We start from the raw sequence: 9,550 nt of genomic DNA, 5'->3' as shown, positions 1-9,550 counted from the left end.
TCTATTTGGAATTCTAATACTAACTATATAAATAAGTTTTATAACCTTTAAGTTTACTGTTTTTCTTCCAGCATGGAGGTCAGCATACTTTTTCTGTAAAGGGCTAGATACTAAATATGTTATGCTTTCTGAGCCACAGTCTTTATTTCAATGATCCAATTCAGCTGCTAAGGCCCAGAATCATTGATAGTCAATACATTAACGAGTAGTTACAGCTGAGTCTCAATGAAATTTTATTTACAAAAACAGATGGGGGACAGGATCTGGCCCCATGGCCATAGATTTTCAAACCCTGCCAAAAACATACCAGAGTTGGACCAGACTGTTAATTTCCAACCTGGCTATGCATCATGATAATTTGGAGTAGCTCTCATAAAATACAGATTTCTGGCCCCAATCCCACCCCATCACAACTCACTGAATCAAAATACCAAGAGTAACACCCAACACTCTCTCAAACCCAAACTACTTAAGTAATTTAAATGCAGGTTCACATACAATACTTAACAATTCTTAAGCCTCACGATTTCTAAGGCCTCTTCCAACCATAATGTTCTTTGATGCATAGGTATTCTCCAGGCATTTTGATCAATATTTAACATACCTACAAATACAAGATATATTGAAATAATTTCATTATCTTTTGGTGAAAGAAATTGTGGGAAAACCCTTTCATGTAGAAGATATCAATAGATTAATTTATATTACAAATTGCGTATCAAACATAGACATGCTATAAATATTACTACTCTTAAAAGAAATCAGAAGTCCTTGGATTTCACATTCTGAAGCATTTCTCTTAGAACAATGATCCTCTAACTTTTTGGTCTTTAGGAAGTTTTAAANGACTTCAGCTCAGGTCATGATCTCATGGTTTGTGAATTTAAACCCTGTATCAGGCTCTGCTCAGAGCCTGGAGCCTGCTTTGGATTCTGTGTCTTCCTCTCTCTCTGCCTCTCCCCCACTCATGCTCTGTTTCTCTCAAAAATAAACATAAAAAAATAAAAAATTTAAAATGATCTGGTTTAATAGAAGACAGTCAGGTTTTCCTATCTGCCTCTGCCTTCAGTCTGTTACCATACACCACACTGGTTGAAGGATATGATGAAAACTAACATCAATATGCAACTGAAAAACTCGGTGTTTTAAAACCATTTTCAGATACATGTAGATATTCTCATTTGATACTAAACCAAAATTGAACAACTATCATTTTAAGGTTAATTGAAATGTGGAAAGTAAAATTTTAGCAATATATTTTTTAGTCAGTTACATTCAAATCCAGTGGTGTATCTTGCCCTCTGAATGCACCTTTTACCCCATGCTTAATTTTGTGACATCAAACAACGGTCATCTGAAAAATACTAGTTTATGGACTTCTGCGAATTTTCCAAATGCTAACACCTTTTATTATATAATATCCCAAAATAGTATGTATTAATATGCCACCAATCTCAGAAGAAAAGTTAGTAATTATTGGGTAATGGTCACAAATTTTCCAAGATATTAATTTTTACCCCAAATCACAAAATTTAACATTGGTAACTCTCTACTTCACCTAATAATTTAAACATCAAAACAAATGAATTTCAAAAAATCACACTTGGAAAATTTAAAAAAATACTTTAATTACCCAAAACTGGGATTAGACAGCAAGGCCTGAGGGATAAACGTGTTAGCCCAGTCATCAAACAGGGCCTGCTGACTAGAAACTGAAATTAATTCAAGATGAATTGATAAAAGAAAAGGCTATTTTTTTTTAAATTTACAGTCTGTACAGTAGTACAGTCATCTAAGCTATTTGAAAAAGAAAATAGCTATAAGTACTATTAACACAAAAGATTATGTAATCCTCATGTAACTCATTAATAGGGTATATTTCAGCAAATAATGGGTGGAAATTCAAGGAACTGAACAAAATTTGTCCAATCTATAGCAAAGTAACAGTGGTGTAGCCCTAAATACTTGTTATCAGCCTACACAAATATCAAAGTCTTTCTTTTAGGGATGAATCATTCTATTTTCAATCAAAATTGAAAAACGGACATTAAGAATTTATTGTGGTTGGGGCACCTGGGTGACTCGGTTGGGCATCTGATTTTAACATTAGGTCATGATCTCACAGCTCAGAAGTTGGAGCCACACATCAGGTCCTCTGCTGTCAGCACAGAGCCCGCTTTGCATCCAGTGTCTCGCTCTCTCTCTGCCTCTCCCCTGTTCATGCTCTCTCTCTCTCAAAAATAAATAAAAATTTTAAAAAATTTATATATAAGAATTTATTGTGATCAAGACATTATATTAAGCACTACTTAAAAATGAAGGTATCAAAATATAGCTACATGCCTTTCCATTACTCAAAAGGCTATTCCTCTCTCTGCCCCTCCCCACTCACACTGTCTCAAAAATGAATAAACGTTAAAAAAAATTTCTTGTAAAAAGCTGTTCCATTCTTTCTTGCCTTTATTCTCAACATTCTGCCTACAATGTTCTCTCCCCAAATGTCTATGTCAAACAAGAAAATACCCTGCTGTTAAAGGAAAATCTTACACTTGTAACTAATGCACATACCCCATAGTAACTCTTTCAACTTTCTCTCTCCAGAAATAACCATTACCCAGTGTTTTCACTGTGTGTCATATGCATTTGTGGGAGGCAATCTCTAAGATGGTCCCAATAATTCCTACTTCCTGGTATTGATGCCCGACAGTAATCTTTCCCCTTCATTACAAGAAATAGAGACATGCTTCTAACAATGAATATGGTCAAAGTGATGAAAAGTCACCTCCAAGGTCAGGTTACAAAATGACTGTGGCTTCAATTCTGAGCACTCGCTCTCATTCTTTGCTTACNACCAAAATATTAACATTTGGAAGGAAAGGCCCCCCACTCTCATGGTAAGGAACAGAGTCCCCAAGACATTAAGAGCCTGTGAGAAAATAAATTTGGCAACCCCCACGTGAGTCAGCTTAGAAGTGCATTTTTCAGCCCTGGTAGCATCTTGTAATGAGAGCAATCCCTGCTGACAGCCTGACTACAACCTCAAGAAACACCTTGAAATAGAGGCAACAACCTGAGTTGCACATGAATTCCTGAACCACAGAAACTGTAGGACAAAAAATGTTTGCACTCTGTCTCTCAAAATTGAATAAGTGTTAAAAATTTTTTTAAAAATAGGGGTGCCTGGGTGGCTTAGTCGGTTAAGCATCCGGCTTTCACTTAGGTCATGATCTCGCGGTTTGTGGGTTCGAGCCCGGCGTCGGGCTGTGCTGACTGCCAGCTCAGAGCCTGTAGCCTGTTTCAGAGTCTGTGACACCCTCTCTCTCTGACCCTCCCCTGCTCACGCTGTCTCTCTCTCTCTCTCGCTCCTAGAAATAAATAAAACATTAAAAAAAAATTAAAAAAATTTTTTTTTAAAAATAAATGTTTGCTATTTTAAGTATCAAAGCTTCAGTACAATTTGCTACACAGGAATACATAACTAAAATATCTACTGTGTTTTCTAATTTTTACTGTATTTGTATGTATACATTAACAATAAATAGTTTTGCTTTATGGGTTTTAAAAAATATTGTACAAACTCATTTCAATTTTTTTAATTCACAGTATGTTTTGAGCTTTGTCCATGATCCTATATGTATAGGTATACTTTACTCATCTTAATTGCTGCCTGGTATTCTGTATCATAATGAAATCATTTATTTTTCAACCACTCATTGGGGTAAAGATGGATTGTTTATATATCATCATCATAACAAACATTATGGCAAGGAGCGACGAGTGCACATGAATCCCTCTGCACATGCTTAAGAACTTTTTGAAATAGTATTGCTGTGTTGTACAATATGTGCATTCCAACTTGATGGCTCTTACCAAACTGTTCTCACAAGTAATGTTATCAACACAGTTTTTACCATGGATGTGAAAAACTTCCTATTTCCCCACATCTCTACAAATATTATCAGAAGAATCAGTGCTCCAGAAACAGATGGGCAAATGATGATTAATAAAGAATGATTTAATAAAAGAATTAATGTTAAACGACGTGGGCAGGCTGTCGGGAAAACCCGTGGGATTGTTTGGCATCCTAGACCTGTGACCACTGCTGGCTCATAAGTGATGAGGAGCAGGAGCAGGAACTAGAGCAAGAAGCCTCATATGGTAATTGCCTTCAGAGAGGGTAGGAACTTCCGACAAAGGACAGCACTCAGCCACTGACCAATCTGCAAGGAGTGAGTCTGGGAAATCAATGTCTGTATGCTACTCTCTTACATTCCTCTAATCTCTACATTCCTCTAATCTCTTCTCAAGACTCCTTACTGATACACATTAAAAAGCATTGGAAAGGACACTCACTGATGTACTCCATACAGGTCAGTCACTTGGAGCAAGGCTGAAAGTGTATCTGGAGGGAAAACGAGAAATATGATGAAATTCCATTCCTTACCTCACAGCAGTATCTATTCTTGTCCTTCATCTAGATGAAAAAATACACAGGTCTCTAAACAAAGGTAACACAGAAAATCCCTCATATAAATTAAGAAGCATGGTATGCTATCAATCTGGTTATGTTCTGACTTAGAACCAAAAATTGTACCTAACATCTATGGTCTTTATGTAAGATAATGAAGGTGATTTGTACACCTGTGATGCCATGAAATACCAAATTACAGGTAATACTTCTCAACGATGAAATTTTCCTTCCATTCCATGAATATGTGAATAATTCAACTGCAACACATATGTTGAGACTGGGTCTTAGATTCACTTCTATTACCATTTATTGTCTCAGTCGAGGAGGCACCTCAAAGCAGATGGCAACCAAAAATTAGAATAAAGGAAATTACAAATCCTAAGCATGGAGTAGTATAAACATTGTAAACAACAGGACAGTGTAGTATCCCAGGACTGTTATAACCTCTGCATCCCAAAGAGATAAGGATAGAGAGAGTAATAATAGGAAAGCATTAAAAGATAGATGTCCTCAAAAGATTCTTGAACTTGTACTCCAGGGATGAGATGATCCAGAGACAAGTGCACAGGAAGGGAACCAGAAGAATAATTTCCCTGAAATCACTCTCTCTTTACACTCTGATATGCTCCTTAATCCAAACAGATGATGGAGGAAAAGGAAACTCACTGATGTACTTCTTACAGGACAGTTTCCTGAACAAAGAAGTAAGAGTGTATTAAGAGGGACAGACTGAAATTATTGGGCTCATCAGAATTTTTAAGATTTGGCAATCAAAAAAGTTTGACATAATGTTGCTTTAATTAATAACCTTACTGTGCAGTAAATCATACAGAAGATAATCACATGTTTTATAAGCATTCCAAGTTTGCTCACCTGGTATTTTTCGTATTTCCTTCATTCACTTTCACAAGGTTTTCTTTTTTCTTATTAATATCACACTTTCACAATTCAGATGATGTATAACTTTTTCAGTCTTCCTGATTTCTTATGTGCCCCAGAAGTAACTCCCTACATGATTTATAGTTTATTGTGACATGTCAGCAAAAACAGTAACTAAGAACCACTATGACTTGATTGAATATATTGGCTGAAATCTGTCTACTGAAACACTGACTGACACGGGGCTCGATCCCATGACCCTGGGATCATGACCTGAGCCAAAATCAAGAGTCAGATACTCAACTGACTGAGCTACCCAGGCACCCCTAGATACATCTATATTCTGTATGACTTGTAAAACCTTATCACTGTAGAGGGATGTAATGAAATCCACTATCATAAGTGTGGACTTCTTTTGTAAGTTGTGGTTCTCTAAATTTCTGCTTTGTAGTTTTTAAGTGGACATAGTCAGGATGCTGCCTCTCTCTCTCTCTCAGAAATAAATAAAACAAAAAAAATTAAACCACTCCATCCATATTTCAATCTTTTTGTATACTTAACATTTTATGAGTGTATCTGTTATAAACTGCATTTTGCCAATCTTTTTTTCTTGAATACTACACATGCTTTATTCAAAGAATCTTTGTAGAGATTTCTGAACCTGTTCCAATGAGGAAAGAAGCCCTTCTCTAAAACCAGTTACTAAAATGTAAATTAATGATTGCCTACCAAACACATACACTGTTTACAAGTAATTTTTAGCCCCTATTTTCGTTATGGTGATCATCGGGGAGAAAAAAAACTTTTCCTAAGCCACTCAGCTGCAAGGGCAGGCAGTGTGGGACTTCCCCTCAGTGATACTGTTCCACCCTGGAAAAAAGACATTTCAGGCTCATTCCTGGTACCCAAGGCAGCAGCAATGATGAGGGAGCATGGGGCAAGCTGAGGGCAAAATACAGGCTGGCATTACATGCCCCCATCCTGGTTGGAATATGTGTGACATTCCTCAGACACTCCTGGCTCCCCGAGAACAAAGGAAAGGGGTTTAAGTGCTAGCCATGGTGATGTGGGAAACTAAGACAAATGAAAACTTTAATTTCCTTCCTGCCTGCAGCCCACTGACAAGTCCTTGAAACGGGCAGGGACCTCCTTCTAGCCTCAAGGAGAACCTTAGCTTAACATTTTCCCAACCTCGAGGATCCTGTAAGTCTACTTCCTTTATCTCAGCTACCCCAAGATATGTGTTGGCAACCATTCTGCAAGCATATGGCCCCCTGATGTGCATCTGAAGAGTCGCATGACTGTGATTTTATTAAACAGCAATAAATGGTGAAACTTGCATCCAAAATTCCTTAGACATACTCTTTCCCTGACCCTCTCTCAACCTCAACCTGAGTGTATTACCCCATCATGATCCCAATGCAGCTCTTCCTGCCCACAGGTCCTGTCCCTGTGCTTTCATAAAATCATCTTTTATTTTCACCTTTTTACACCAAAGATGTCTTCAAGAATTCTTTCTTGACCATCAGCTCTGGACACCACAAGCCCCCCATCACCCCAAAACTTCATCAGCAACTCTTTCCTGCTACCTCCTGATGGCCAAAGCAGCCAAAGGTGTAAAACTCTTTGGTTCATAGATGGCTAGATCTTCAAGTACTTTTCCTGTTGAGCTCCACCGGGCACTTAATTAAATTGACAATGAAAGCTGGGAGGACTTCAGGCTGTATTTCTGGGAAGCAGGGATAATTCTATTAATCCAGAGTGTCCTCATGTTCCTCTTCAGTCTTTGCACTTTTTTGTATTTCACAAAAGATCTGGTCATGGCCCGACCACCAGCCTGTAGCACTGATTCTTCCTCCCCTGGAAATGGCCTGCGAGTTGAAGCACCTCCTAGATGCTCCAGGATCTCTCAGCGAGGCAAAGCTGTGCAGTGAGGAAGATCATCATGCCCGTAGGCCAGCCTTGTTGACCTTTCTGAATCCTTTCTAAGAAAGTTGGTCTTTCAATGGAAACACTGAGTCCATTTATATGTAATGCATATCTAATTTATATTTAACACCTGTAGGATTTATCGATGCCATTTATTTTGTCCCCAAATAATCTTTGATTCCTTTTTCCTTCCTTTGAATCTAATTTTTCCATCTTGCTGCATTATTCTTTCCATTACTTTAAAACATATACATTCCATTTCTAGTCTTTTAGTGCTTTCTCTGGAAATGTGTGCATGCATATTTAAGTTAATTCTAAAGTGGACTAATACATTTTCTCTCCTCCTAGATCATATATATATATATTGCAGAACACATTAATTCTTTTACCATCCACTCAGTTTTAGATCCTCTTTCAGTTGTGAATAACATTTTCATTGAATGCATTATCCTACGCTGTGCTTTCATGGGTCGGTTTTTGTTTTTGTTTTTGTTTTTTTGGCAAATTGAGAATCATATTCTGCTGGCCTTTGGCTTCCGTCACTGCTGTTGAGAAGTCAACCAAAAGCTCACTGGCTCCTCGTCTAAGTATGTTTTCTCTTCATAGATATCCTACATGGTCTCACTTTTAAATATCAATACTTTCATTAACATAAGCCTAGTATACAATTTCATTTCTCTTACTTGGAATGTTTAAGATTTCTTAAATCTTTAGACACTACCCTGAATTTTTTTAAAGTAATCCTACTAGTACTCTCTCTTAGTATGTCCTTTTATTCCTTCTCTGCTCTATCTCTTCCTATTCTGTTAGCCTCATTAAAGGATAACACCCCTATTCTAAACATGGAATGAACAGCATTATTCCTCTTACCTCTGAATGAAGGACCCTTAAAATATAAAAATACAAAAACAAAAACAACTTATTAAGGCAGAATAAAACAGAAAAGAAAAAAACAATTATGTTGACACGTGATTGTCCACCTTCATTTAGTTCTGATGTAAGGAAAATATTCCTGGCACAAAAAGAAAAAATAAACAAAAATGTCCAAAGCTTCATTCAACTCTACTACATTATGGAGAATGTCAGTACTGAAGATTGGTGATCNNAAAGAGTGGTGAGAGGGGCTCCTGGGTGGCTCAGCTGGTTAAGTGGCTGACTCTTGATTTTGGCTAAAGTCATGATCTCACAGTTTGTGAGTTCAAGCCCCGCTTCAGGATCTGGGCTGACAGTGCAGATCCTGCTCGGGATTCTCTCTCTCCCTCTCTAAATGCTCCTACCTGGCTTGTGTTCTCTCTCTCTCTCAAAAATCTGTGAAAGAAAGAGTATGCTTAGAATCAGAGTCATATATTATCTACTCAAAGGAGGAAGAGAACTAAAATCAGGTGTTCTTATGATGATTAACACCAGAAGTGTACACTACATTTTAGGTGCTTGCTGAGTACTGTCATGGCTATTGGCATCAAGGGGAAGGGTTTACTATCAAAGATAATCAAATGTACTGTGTAAAACCAATCCTATTTTTACATTTCAAGTATCACTCTTATAATAACATAAAAATGGCTAAATGATAATGTTATGCTAGCCTGTTTTATATTTAAGATCTAAAGCATCACCTAATTTAGGAAATGAGCTGATGTCAAAAGGAGAAATCTCATTCTAAAGTAACAGATGTAAGGATATTACAGGTTTCAAACTAAATTTTCTCTCTAAAGACAAAATAGTCTTGCAGACATGAAGCAATCAAAGTTTACTAGCAGGAGATAATCACTATAATGATATGTTTATTACAGAGAAAGAAGAACTAAGTTCAAGAGGTAGAAGAAATGGTGGTGAGAAAAGAACTCTTTAAAACTTATTGCTGGGGAGCCTGGGTGGCTCAGTTGGTTGCGTGTCTGACTTCGGCTCAGGTCATGATCTCATGGTTTGTGGGTTCAAGCCCTGTGTTGGGCTCTGTGCTGACAGCTAGCTCAGAGCCTGGAGCCTGTTTCAGATTCTGTGTCTCCCTCTCTCTCTGACCCTCCCCTGCTCATGCTGTCTCTCTCTCTCTCTCTCTCTCTCAGAAATAAATAAAACATTAAAAAAATTAAAAAAAAAACTTATTGCTAAGATTAATTCCTTTCGATACTTACTGTATTAAATAAATGAACAAAAACAGAGAACCTCAGGCTAAATTGCATATAATTATAAATAGGAGGTGGTGTGTTTGTATGTGTCTGTGTGTACACTAGTGTGGATGTTGCTTTCACTTAAAAGTGTGTTGCAATTGATGAG

General features: G+C 37.3%; 1 pseudogene; it reads right to left on the bottom strand.

The window, feature by feature from the left end:
* Positions 1-7,037: 7,037 nt before the first annotated feature.
* Positions 7,038-7,294, bottom strand: LOC144229845 (large ribosomal subunit protein bL20m pseudogene; annotated as a pseudogene).
* Between the last annotated feature and the right edge of the window lie 2,256 nt (positions 7,295-9,550).

The sequence above is a fragment of the Crocuta crocuta genome, unplaced genomic scaffold (genome assembly GCF_008692635.1).
Source record: "Crocuta crocuta isolate KB4526 unplaced genomic scaffold, BGI_CrCroc_1.0 scaffold947, whole genome shotgun sequence".
Taxonomy (NCBI): Eukaryota; Metazoa; Chordata; class Mammalia; order Carnivora; family Hyaenidae; genus Crocuta; species Crocuta crocuta.
This window is presented reverse-complemented; position numbering and strand designations above follow the sequence as displayed.